The sequence below is a fragment of the Aythya marila genome (genome assembly GCF_965140915.1).
Source record: "Aythya marila genome assembly, chromosome: 1".
Classification (NCBI taxonomy): domain Eukaryota; kingdom Metazoa; phylum Chordata; class Aves; order Anseriformes; family Anatidae; genus Aythya; species Aythya marila.
The window spans coordinates 122,315,306-122,328,374 of NC_139042.1; the positions used below are offsets into that span (position 1 = coordinate 122,315,306).

Sequence of the window (13,069 nt, forward strand, 5' to 3'; positions counted from 1 at the left end):
AAATTCGCAGTCAGATAGAAAACACACAGTTTTGAGTAAGTGGAAAAAGTCATGAAGTATTTCTGCACTGTATTCAAAAAGCTAGATATACTCAGAGGTACAAAGCACGTGGAGCTTGGTGACATCCAGCTGCAAAACAAGCTAGGCCCACTGCTTCTCTCAGATTAAGTTTCTGAAGCAAAGCCCTGAAAAAACTACCAAGCATCTCCTGATCATTTGTGATAGCTTCCAGTGAAACCAGAAGTCTTTTAAGGACTGTTATATGCCAGCTGCAAGATCACAACGCTCCACCGAGGGAGGGAATCCAACAGTGATTCACTCTACAGGGAAGTCCTTCCTGTCTTAGCAATCCTATGGTACACCTAAGCATGACAAAACTCATTCAGAAAGAGGATGACTGGAAAGGGTAAACACAAAGTTCTTCAGCTACCAGCTACGATTACAGGAAGCACTGAAGATAATCAAAAAATAGCGATGTTCAGTTCCAAATGCAATAGTGCAGCTCCATATCTCCATGCTGAAACTTTATTCTTCAAGAGAAACTCTCTGCTTGACATGTTACCCTTCATACCCACAGCATTAACGTTTAGATTACTAACAGCAAAACTCACTCTGGGCCTGCTGAAGCGGGTCCAGAGGAGGGCCATGAGGATGCTCAGAGGGCTGGAGCACCTCTCCTATGAAGACAGGCTGAGAGAGCTGGTGGTGTTCAGCCTGAAGAAAATGGTCTAAAAAGACCATTGCAGCCTTTCAATACTTACAGGGGGCTTATAAAAAAGATGGGGAGCAACTTTTTACTTGGGCAGGTAATGGTAGATAAAGTGGAATAGTTTTAAACTAAAAAAGGGGAGATGTAGACTGGATGTTAGGAAGAATTCTTTACTGTGAGGGTGGTGAGGCACTGGAAGAGGCTCCCCTTAAAACTAGAGTGTGGGTGTTACTCAATAACTGTATGAGAAATCACAAAAAATGCACTGACTTCCATCTGCATCAGTACCTCCCACAAGCTACCTGGCATGGGCAAGTCTTTACTTGATCTAGAAAGCACTGTGCAGGTTTCCAAGGCAGTACAGACCAATGGGGATGTGCACAAGTTACAACATTTTCCTGAAAACCAGCTGTCTTCAAAGCCAGCCTGAAACACCTACCTGGGTAAAGTGATGGGACCTGCACGAGCCCATCTCTTGTACTATCCTCCTCTTCCTAGGCTCAGGAAGATCGTAATTTTTATCCAGCGATAATGAAGGAGAGCTGCCACACAGAAAGGTGAACCTAGTGTGTATCAAGATGGGCCCTATGCTGCTCCTGAGAAGCTGAAATTTCTCCTGAATTGCTTCCACTGGGCAAGAGAAAAGCTTCTACAAGTTGATACAAGTGCTCCCCTACCCACTCCTGTACCAAACGCTTTCTATTGACAGTTTTATGAGCTAGAAAAATTAAACTTGCTCCATAATGTTTTATGTGTATTCTCCTGGAACATTTTAAAATACAGTTCTGAGGGTTTTGAAGAATTACAGAATTGGCCTCCAAAAAATAACTACAATCCAATGTAAATATCACTTGTCTCAAAGTCCCTCTAAGATTTTGTTTTATCGTATTTCATGAACTATTTATAATTGTGTGTTAAAAGCAAGGAAGATATGAAGCCCCCTTGCCCAGTAAGCAACAATTTAATCCATTTTTAAGGAAATGAAGATATCTTCTACTTGACAATACCTTATGTCATAGGCGCTGCAGCTGCTAGAAGTTGGTGCTCAAGCATGAGCATGCTCTGGAAGAGTCTCCTGGTTATCAGAAGCAAAGAGACCAGAGATCAAGTGCCAGCAACTTCAACTGCCTAGAGGTTGCCTCTAGATGGACAGTCACGGGAGCAAGGTTTGCAATATTGTTCTTCACAGCCAGAGCAGAGAACTTTGCTGCTAAAAGCTGTCTCAGGATAGCCCCTCCTGATAGCAGCATTAGGCAGCAACGTGGTCACTGCAGATGAGAACAAACACTATCAGCTGCCTTACTGAAGCAGGACTGTGCCTAAGGTTTGTTTCTTCACCCCATCCCTGCACACTGAACTTTTCCACGATTTTTAAAACAAAGCTCCAGGCAAAATAGAGCCCTGAGACTCTTCAGTAAAAGCTGCTTTGCTCTGAAGATGTGGCACTACCTATTTACGTGGGCAAGACAGCGCTGCTCCCAACACACGCTAGTGTTTGCAGCACACAAGGTCGGATAAGGGCGCAGCCACCATATTGTGTGTTATGATTGTTTGGGACAACCTAATTCAAATAAACCTTGAAGGTAAGGTAAGCTGTCAACCGGTTTAGGTGGACAACTGAATTCAGAGAGGTCTCACTTGAACTTAATTCCCCGTGAAAGCACATAATCTACTCACCAAGTCACCTACGGATTCATTACCTCTACGAAGATCCATGTGGACGAGCCAGTAGGGCAGGATGCCACAGCCCAGCGCTCCGCCAGGAAGGGCCTTTCTACACTGCCTGCACCCAGCACAGTGCACACGTGCTGGGGACGGGATGTTCTCAGCAGCAAGGCGGACCCTTTCCCAGAGATACTCATCAGGTGAACCCAAAGCAAGAGTCCTTGCACTGCTTATCCTTCCTGTTAATTGATGGCCTTCGTGCTGCCACAAAAAAAAAAATTGCTCAACGAGTCCACAGAGCCTGTTGTGCCTCCGACACTCCAGGCAACCCTCAGCTCGCCCTAGTTTTCCAGTATCTCATACTATTTTCTTGTCCTACTAGATCTGTTAGCCCCGTGTGCAAGCAGCTAACCTTTATGCTTGTTATGCACTGTTACAGATGCAGAGTCATTGCCTATGAGGAAATCAATCATATTATCTGCAAACCACGTCCTTTTCTGCCCTTTCCCAAGTTATGTTGACTTTTCAGAAAAAAAAAAAAAAGAAAAAAGCATGCATTGTACCAAGTCCTTGACTATTTGCTCTGGCTCTTCAAATGCTGACTCCAATCACCTACTGTGGTTTCTAGCGCTCTGGGGAAAGAGCATTTTTATTTCCTGTGCTCTCATGCTGTTGCTTTCTGCAGGTACCTAAATGACAAGTGAGGAGCGTTCATACCCCTCGTGTAATCAAGGAAGCCCCAGGTCTCTCAGAAATGTAATTCTAGTACAGTTTACTGTGATGTTGCACTGACAGAAGAATCTAACCTAAAAATAATAAAGCACACACACATATATATATGTATGTATATAAAATCTGTAGGTTTAAAATACATTATGTCATTGCCTTAACTATAAATTATCAGCTCTTACCACCTTATAATTTTATAACTCAGAATTGCTCACTATTTTAAAAAGTACGTCCAGCAGAGCACCGCAAAGGAAAGCAGTAAGTATTTGTCCTTAGGAATTGTTCAGAAATTTGGGCTCACCTCAGATTCCCTGCTCTACATCCTGTTGCTCCCGGTCAGACTCGATCTGAAATGTGCTCACACAGTTGCTCAAGGTCAGAAAGGAGAAACAAGTACATCCACGCACAATGTTGAACCGAATCCTCCTACCAATACTTAGCCCACGCAGTAGGTTTTGGAGCAGCAAACTTTCCTGTGCCAATTTCCATGCTTGCACACTTGCTTCTTACTAACTTTCATTTACAATCAGTCACCATGCTTGCACTGTTACAGCTGTCTAGTATCAATGAGGTGCCTGTTTTCGAGTCCAAAAAACTTGGTACAACCTTTATGAGTCAGTTTTCTGGTGACATTACACTCAAATGAATGCACAAGGGCCAGCGAGCTCGGTCTGATGAACAGATCCTCAGACGTATCTTCAAATGAGTAAACACAGAAGCAGATGAATCTTAAAAAGACATCGAGTCAGATAGTCTGTCCTCCTCAACTGGAGAAATTTAGAGGGGAAAAAAAAGGGAAGGGAAGTACAATCTAGCTCTCTGACATCAGAGTGCCTCTCGAATTAAAAAATCAAAATCAGATCCAGCTGTTCTTTTACATATGCATTGTTATGCTGCAGTGACTCAGCCGGGCTGTTTGTATTTTGACTGGTGAGCTGAGTACTCAGCACCCTAACTACCAGGCCGGGGCTTTCAAAGGAACATCACAAACCAAGAGGTGGAATGAACACCTTTGTTGGGTCTGTAACAATTAGGCTGGGCTTCAAATTTTAGAAGAACTAGGGAATATAGATGTGTATAGCCCGGGTATTTGCATCATGACACATATAGGAGCCTTGGTTACTCATCCCAGTTCACTCTTCCAGGCTCCACAAACAAAAACCCACCCTGAAGAAAGGAGACTGAGTTCTACTTAGTTAAGGGTTTGTAACATGCATTTAAAAATATGATACGCCACACCTCGAATCTCACTCTGAAGAAGCAGAAATGGATTTTGAGTGGGAACCTTCTTTTCACCTGCCCAAAAACCAGTATGAATTCATGACCACCTCTTTACTGGCATCACTCCCTGTATTTTAAAACAAGTATCAACGCAACACAAAAGCATCAATAAATAGGATTTTCCTTAGTGGAGCAAGTTTCTCATCATCTTTCCATGAGTTATTTCTTATTTTGGGTTACTACATGGCCCTAATCTTACAAAGTCCTTCAAATAAAATTCAGACCCAGCTTAACTTCCTGCAGTAGATCATACAGAAGTCAAGGCCATCCAACAAAACCTCATTGTCTCTCTCATCCTTAAATTTAGCCTTGGACTTGCCAAACTTCCCTGCACAATGCCGACAGAAAACATGCAGGAATGACCTCAGAAGGACAGAAAACTTTCCTCAAAAAAGCCCTACGTAAAATAGCAGAAAAGTGATTCCTTGTATCACGCAGCCTAAAAATAAGCCTGTTTGTCACTCACATCTCATCTTCTCAGTCGTACCCAGGAACAGGAAGCATCCAAGTCACAGGAAAAACTGGCAGTGTTGCTAATTCCAGAATATGCCCTACAGAGTCTGAAGCGCCTCTGTCTCTGCACTACAGAGGCCTGACAAAACATTTAAAATAGCTTCCTTTCATTATTTTCTCGTGGCTTGGTGCTAACTTTCCAGAGCAGCAGTGGGCACTGCCTATTGCCTTTAGTAACTGGTGAGCATTTCCTTTGCTACAAGACCCCTAAAGCTTCTAAAGCTTCTTAGGGGGAGCACGTTGGTTTGCTCTAAAATGTCAGATCTATGCAAGAAAACAAAGTGGCAATCAAAAGTTATTCAGATTTCCACGTTTCCTGAAACCCTCCTCGTTTTATTTGCTGAATTTGAGTTATCCCTCTTCAAGGAGGGACCTAGGGATAAAAGACAGCTCATTTACCAGGTTTTAAGTACAAGCCGAATGTGCTGAGCTAGCAGATAGTGCTAGGGGTTGTAGCTCAGAGGCCTGGGAGCTTCATGCACAAAAAGGTCTGTCCCATTTCCTTCCTTGAGGAAACCTCCACTGGGTCTCTTCAGAAGAGGTGGGTCTCTTCTGTCCTTCCTGTCTCCACGTTTCATCAGTTTTTACTCCCTTTTACCCCATAAAGCGTACAGTTAGCACAGTGGAATACTGGAACAAGTAAGTACTGGGTTCAAAAGGGATGGTTTGCTGCAGCCTGAGCTAGTAGCCTGGTATTTGAAAGGTAAAAATCTGTATTCATTGGAGAAAGAGACAACATACTCCAATCACACCTTAAGAAGGGCACGTTGCACCAAAGATAATCTAACCAAATAAGAATGGAAGTCAGCAAGTGAGAGCCACAGGTACGTAACACGGCTGGAGGTGGAAAGCGTTTAAGCTAAATCTTCTGCGACCAGGCAATCTCACGCTGCATGACTTCTGAGAGAGAACACACAATGGCACAATACAAAGCCTTCAAGTAACTGCATGCACCAAACATCTAAGCGGTCTCAAAAGCACCGTTCTGATCTCGACGAGGATCAGCTAATCCTCTATTTATATCCTACAAAAATACTTTTCTTCTCAACTGGGAGACAGGTGTAGAAGGTTCCCCCTGGGACACCGTTTCCACCCCACGTCTGCTCTAATACCCGAGCTCTGCACAACAGCAGCGCTATCCAGCCCTCGGGAGCATTACGCATGCCTCCACCCCGCCTTGTTGTCTTAGCTGGAATGGCAAGGAGGAAAAAAAATAGCTCCGAATTTAGATGAAACCACGAGCAGCAGCGAATCACTCAACTTCAGAAGGAGAGGTGCAGAGTATTCATGGTGGTAGACCTGGAAGGCCATCACAGATCGTTTCCATACGCACACGGGAGAGACGTACGTATTTTACAACTGCTTTTGAACACCATTCCGGCACCCAAACCCCAGGGATTTATGAAGTCCCCTTTCACCTTGGCTACCTACGAACACGTGCCCTGAACAAGGCTCCCGTACCACTCCTTCTCAGGCACTTAAGCAGCATGGTTGGAAAGGACAAAGTGTCTTGCAGAATGGAATTTAAAGTGACCGAGATCGGGCATTTTGAAGCATCTTTAACTGCAGCCACATAGCTACGGCATGCTGTCAGCACGTGGCAGGGTTACAGCTATTTCTGAGCTTGAAACTACACGTTTCCATACCTTAATGCGCTTGGAATTCTTTTAAACTTTAATCTCCGCTCTCGGTCTCATGATTTCAGTGCAGCATCCTGACCGTGGTATTTTTTGTCTTTTTTTAACCTCTCTGTCTCAAGGCAGTCTCCAGCTTAATTTAAGAATATATATATACACGTGTGTGTGTATAATATATAATGTATTTTATATATATAGAATACACACACGTATATGCACACATGCATATATACACATTATACATACACTTCATAGAATATATATAATTTTATGGAATATATATTTCATGGAATATATATATATATTTAATGAACAACAGACTTATAAACTCACTTCCTTTGTTAGACACAGGAGACAATAAAAAACCCACAATCATAACTACAGCAGCTGCATAAAGTATCTGGACCATGAGGTAAAAGACTTTATAAAAAGCTAATATGTCTTAATAACCTCTTTTTGGTCAGCATAAGGACAGATAGGTTTACATTTGATCTCAAGATATGGAATAGGTGTGGAAGAGAGGGTAGAAAGCTGACCTCAAATGACTATCTCGTTTTAAATCATGCCTTTGGCCCCAGTCTCAGGAATGACACAGGAAAAATTGTGGAAATAGAAAAGCTCAAAATCCAAAATAAATGCAGGGTATGAACTGCAGGGTGTATCCACAGAGATGCTTCATGCTAGCATCCATAAAGTGGGGGGAAGAAAACCACCGCCACCTAACCTTTGAGGATTGACTCCTCCCTCCTCAAAGAACACATTCTCATGGTGGGTATCTTTCTCCTCGTGTGGGTTTCCACCTGAATACACATTTCTACACGGACACACAACCACGTCTACAGATGAAGAACCCTTCCTTCTCTTCCGCCAGGGATACTGCAGCTGGCTGATGCTGCCTTCCCAGAGCAGCAGTTTTCAGTCCAATAGCTCGGCTAAGGAGGAAAACTGAAATCAGTGCCCTTCATACAAACCCCAATTCATCTCCATGTGCCAAACTCAACACCTATTTTGCCTCAGCACCTACTACGCATCCAATTCATTTGTCAGATTAGAAAACGTCTGTAGCAGCAATCCTAACACAACTACAAATAATTTTGATACAGACTTAAATACAACACCTACTGAAGGAGATGCTTCTGAGGCCTCTTAGGGCCACAAGAGCATCAGCTGGAACATCCCTGGCCATACAAGGAGCAGTACACTGCTCACTTTTTGACTTCAAAAACTTGCCAAAGGCAGGGTACAAACAGGTTCTTGTTTTTGCTAGCAACACTCGGTGTGTGTGAAAATTGGAAAATGGACTGAAATACAAAGTCGTGAGCGAGAGTTTAGATCCTATCCAGCCTCTTCAGTGCACTGTGAACAAGAAAGCAGTGCAGAAAGTAATGCAACCACAATTACAGCCAAATAGCAGAATCGGCTCAGATAAGCTAGCTTTCAAGAGACAGATCCAGTGCTGCTGTAAGAAATGCCGTTATCTTGGTCAACATCTCTGTTCATCTGGCTAAAGCAAACTGGACTACAGCTACAAATTTGGCCTCCATACAAGGGTTAAAGTACAGACTTGAAGAAACCCTCTGGAACTGAGCACAGCCCTCCAGCTCTTCAGAACATGGGAAAACATCCTGAACACATGCCCAGGCATCTCTGATTCTGCAAATCCTATCTGATGGCCCCAGTCTTCAAGAGGGACTGCAACCCTTCAGATGGGGATAGGAAGGGCTCGAGGGATAGTTTTGCAAAGGCTTCCAGTCAAGCTCAATTATCTTCCTTCTGCCACTTTTACAGACATTTGTAATATTAGTTAATGTCACAGGAAAATATTTTCAGCCTTCCTTTCCCCCCTTGTGGTACAAACAGAAGACATCACGTTAAAGTAGTCAGAAGAGTGAACTGTTGTTCACAGTGCTCTTTCCAGCTACTTAACAACAAAATTAAGGCATCCATTTAGAAGTGCCACCTCCATAATGGTCTTAGGAACAGTGATTCATTATCCCTCAGATCTTCAAAGTAGCTAAGATGTGCACGTCCTCAAAGACTTAGAAGAAAGGTGTTTAAATGTTATTATTTTTCATCACCATGTCTTCCCTTGGTGACTTTTCATCACATGGATGCTTCCAACTTAAACTGGGAAGGTCTTTGGAAATGAGATTGTGTAAATTAAAAAAAATATTCTGTTGAGAGAAGGCCTTCAGATTAATGTTTAAATATTCAGCAGTCTTTAGATGGAGAAATGGGAGTGCTAGACTGGCTCACACACAAATTAACACAAAAAAAAGAAAAGCACCACCTTTAATTCCGTGGAAACCTAGGCACATGACAAGAGGTCACTGAGAAAAATGATCACGAGGACACCAGAGCAGGTCCAACCTCTACGTTGTGTTTGTTGTGTTTTACCCTAATTTGTGAGTTGAACTGACTGAAGATGAAGACAGCGTCCGTTCTACAACTTGTGATCACGTCCCAGTTCCTAGAAAGGCATGAAGTACTTCACCCTAACACCGTGTGCTGGAAAGGGTCGGCAGCTCTGGCACATACAGATGAAGCAAGTTGGAGCCCTACATGGTATCTCAAGTTTCAGGAGCAGAGATGGCTTCTCTTCAGCTATACATTCCATATTCTCATTGCAGAGCTGCAATACATAGGAGCAGGAGTTGCTAAAATATTAAAAAGGGAAGATGCTTCGTGCATCCTGTCTGAACCTGGCAAAGGGTGACCAAACCCGCACTGAGAGATGATCTCTCTTCCTTTAAAACTTCCCAACTGGGTTTCCCAGCGAGTATCAGGGAGCTGGCTGTCAAGCCCTCGTTCGTCAGCCTGTAGACAGGACTGTCTGCAGCCCAGGCTTACAGACCACAGAAAAGGCTTGCTTTAACTCGATCAGATCACCGTGCACAACCCTTGTCAAGAGAGATCAACTGCATTAGCAGTGACCTCAGTAGACTGAGGCCCTCAGAAAATGCAGCATATTTTCCAATGCACCGCTGCTATCTGCTGTATCTTAAACAGCCAAGGATAACGGAGAGCCAAGAAGTGAGCCAGGGAGGGTAGCCAGGAGGGGAACCAATTAAACTTGATTTGAAGCTGGACTCACAGCGGCCTGTTAACCACTTGGATCCTGAGAGCAAAAGATACAAATCTCATTAGTCAACAGGTCCGCATTTTTGTGCATGCATGTCTACAGAATGACATCCTCAACCACAAGCAGAAACACAAAACCTATTAAAAGTTGGATCAATGTTAGTTTTTTTTTAATGTTTTAAACAGAGAAGTCTCCTCAGAAGTTAACACAACTTAAGAACCTAAACACTTAGTCATTTTTAAACGGGAATTCTTCCTCGTGGTTTTACATTCTTCATGTGAGATGCTACGATCAAAGTTGCTGTAATTAAGTTAACACAAACAGTGGATACAGAGTGCTTTGAAAAATGATCTTTTTATACTTAGCAGCTTGATATATTTGAGGCCAGAACTGAACTAAAACTGTTTTTCTTTCAGAAGCATTTCAAACAGCTCGCAGAAGTACACACATCCAGCAGAGAAAGAGAGAAACCAGAACCTCAACATATACTTATTTTTCCATCCTGCTGCTTTAGTGGGCTGCAAGACTCAGCTTAATGTTGAAATTTTACATAATTAACAAAAAAAACCACACACGTAAATGGTCACAACATATATTATTCCCAAAGATGAAAAGAAGAAAGAGCACTGACTACTATTCAGTGGCTTTATCAACACAGGCCTTCATGTTTCAGGACTGACAGGGACCTAGTTTGATGTTCTCTCAACCTCTGGAAGAGCTGCCTACTTGAGAAATTCAGTCAGCTAAGCCAGAGGCAGATGTAGTTTGAGTGCTAGACCTAAGTAGTGACTTGAAAGGCTGCACTGCGTGAGTGGTTCTTGTACTGAACGTGGCTTTCTCTTACTGCAGACTTGAGGTCCATGCCCATGAAACGTGAAGCCCAACCTAGATTGTCTGAAAAGGTGAAGAGAGTTCTTAATAATCCTGCATCATTTTGAGGGTGACAACCTAGCACTAACGCAGAAACCTGATAATCCAGATATGCAGAGTTTAGGTACTTATTCTCCATCAACAGGCAGATATTTCGAGCAGTTCATGCTGCTATTCACAGAAATAGCAAAAATCAGACTAAGAACTTCCTATCTGTGCTAACACCTGCTGCTTTATTATTGACTTTTGTAGAAGTAAGAGTCAGTCGTTGCTCTCTCATCTGAAGAATGTTCCAAAGAATATACCAACAAAAGCAGTGCAAGAAAATTTATGCTACCTGCTTTTTTCTCCCGAGCATCACAATTAGACTATGGCAGTTAAGGACCTGCAGGGAAGTGTGGATGAAAGCACTTGCCAAGATTACAAATAATTTAACTGCACCTGTCTTTATCAATGTTTTGTATGAAGACCTATTCTTACACATCTACAGCACTAGTCTATGAAAGACAGGACACAGCCCACCACTGCGACTAGTGCAGACGCATCCTTAAAGCGCTTCCCTTCTTCCCTCAGAAACTGATAAAAGGGATTTAAAACTGGCAAACAAAATACTGCCAACCTTCCACTGTCTACAACAGGGTTTTTCCTCGTGACTATTGAAGCAGGGGTGTTTCGTAAGGAACTCCAGGCATTAGAGCTGAGACCACAACGCGGGCTGCCATGCCGAGGCACCAACAGCCCAGCTGAGGTGCACTCCACAACTGAATGGAAATGCTGGTCTGCTTCTAAGACATGATCAAACCCCGTGGGCACCAGGCATTCACAGTTCCCTGGCAAAATATTTAGTCCAGCGTTTACAACCTAGATCAGATGTTCCCAAAGAGTAGCATACTCTGAAGTAATTGTACGCTATTCTTGATATAAGATACGCGTCTCCAGCTTCCAAATCTGTCCAGGCAGAGGCTTTCATCCAACCTGCAGGAATGCACACCTCCAGCCAACAGAACATGCACTTCCAGATCAGAATGTCAAAAAAAAAAAAAAAAAAAAAAAAAAAAGGGAGGACTACGCTGATGAATGATGGGGAAAAACTAGGGAGCTGAAAGCAAAGGTACATGATGATGTACGGTTAGGCTAATATTTAAAACACGCCCTTTCTTCTTCCTAATCAATTCAAGAAACACTGCACAATAGTAAGACAGCAAAATGTGAATCAACTACTAAAAGAAAACCAAAGACATTCATTTATAAATCTGTATTAGACGTTAAAAAAAATCACGAGTTATTGATAATTAATGGGCAGAAACTAAAATGCTTGGCCTAATTATCTTTTTGACACCCTACACAACCTCAAAGTCCAGAGATTAAAAAAGCTATAAAATCAAAGATTGTGGTCCAAAGCACTAGCTGTCATCCACCATGGCAAGGGAAATGTACTGGCCTTTAACCTAAAACCACACAATGGGAAGAGCTCAAGTAACTCCTTTAAGCATGACTAGGTTTAGAGCTTGTGTTATTCTTCAACCTTTTCCATTCCTATAAAATAATCTGCTCTTGCACTATGCTGCACACTTCCCCAGTACTAATTGCCTCTAACATATAAAAACAAGCCGGAAAGAAATCTGACAGATGGAAGAACAATGCAAGAACTTTACACACCTCTCTCAATTAGAAATGAAACAATGCCGCATGATTAGGTTAATTTAAAAATAGCTTTCCTCTTCCACACTTTAGCTGATGTATTTGTGATATGCTGATGCCTGTGGTGGTGACAGCATCAATTTCAAGACTCCAGGAAGAGGCATACATTAGTTAATTCAAAACACATCAAAAGAATGATTTTGCTACCCAAACAGGGCACAAATTACAAACACAACCAGTGAAGCTAGCTGGGCATTAAATGTTATTAAAAAAAATATATATGAGAGAAATGTGAAGGAAACAGTAAAAACGTCATCCACTAGCCTTCAGAAGTATTTATAAAATTTTTGCTTCTGTAGTCATGAAAGCTGTGTCCTCCAGATGCTAAAACCTGTGCCTTTGACTTCAGAGGGTAAAACCAGTTACCTTTGCTATCGTTCACTCTTGCACAAGTTTATCTGCTGGCTACTTAGATATAAGGGAAAGCAGTTAAGCACACCAAGCATCTACCAGGGGAGGTAACAGTAGCAGTGAGGCTGCTAATGATCTTTAACTTTTATTTGGTTTAAGTATCACCCAGAGAGAGACTTTTCGGAAAACTACTTATTATTTAGAACAAAGATTCACTAGTCTGGAAGCTGTTACAACAGATCACATTTATCAATAAGATAACAAAGGGAAGTAACTCTCCTTGAGTCCAAAGTGCCCTCAGCTCAGCATTTGTTACCTTCTTGGTCTGCAGACTTCTTGGTTTACTTAAGTACAACCTTCTACTTTAGAGATGCAACAACCAAGAACAAAGCCCAAAGGCTTCGGTTCCTTCCAGCAGCTTAATTACTAATGACTGCAGGAGAGTACAAGCTAGAAAAAAGTAAGTATAAGACAAGCTCTTCCCTTGTTTCCCCAGTTCATTGTCTAAAGAGCATAGGCTGCAACCAGGGA

General features: G+C 42.4%; 1 protein-coding gene across 2 annotated transcripts in view; it reads right to left on the minus strand.

The window, feature by feature from the left end:
• Positions 1–13,069, minus strand: part of GSK3B (glycogen synthase kinase 3 beta) — a 128,104-nt gene that overhangs the window by 67,219 nt on the left and 47,816 nt on the right. The window lies entirely within an intron of this gene.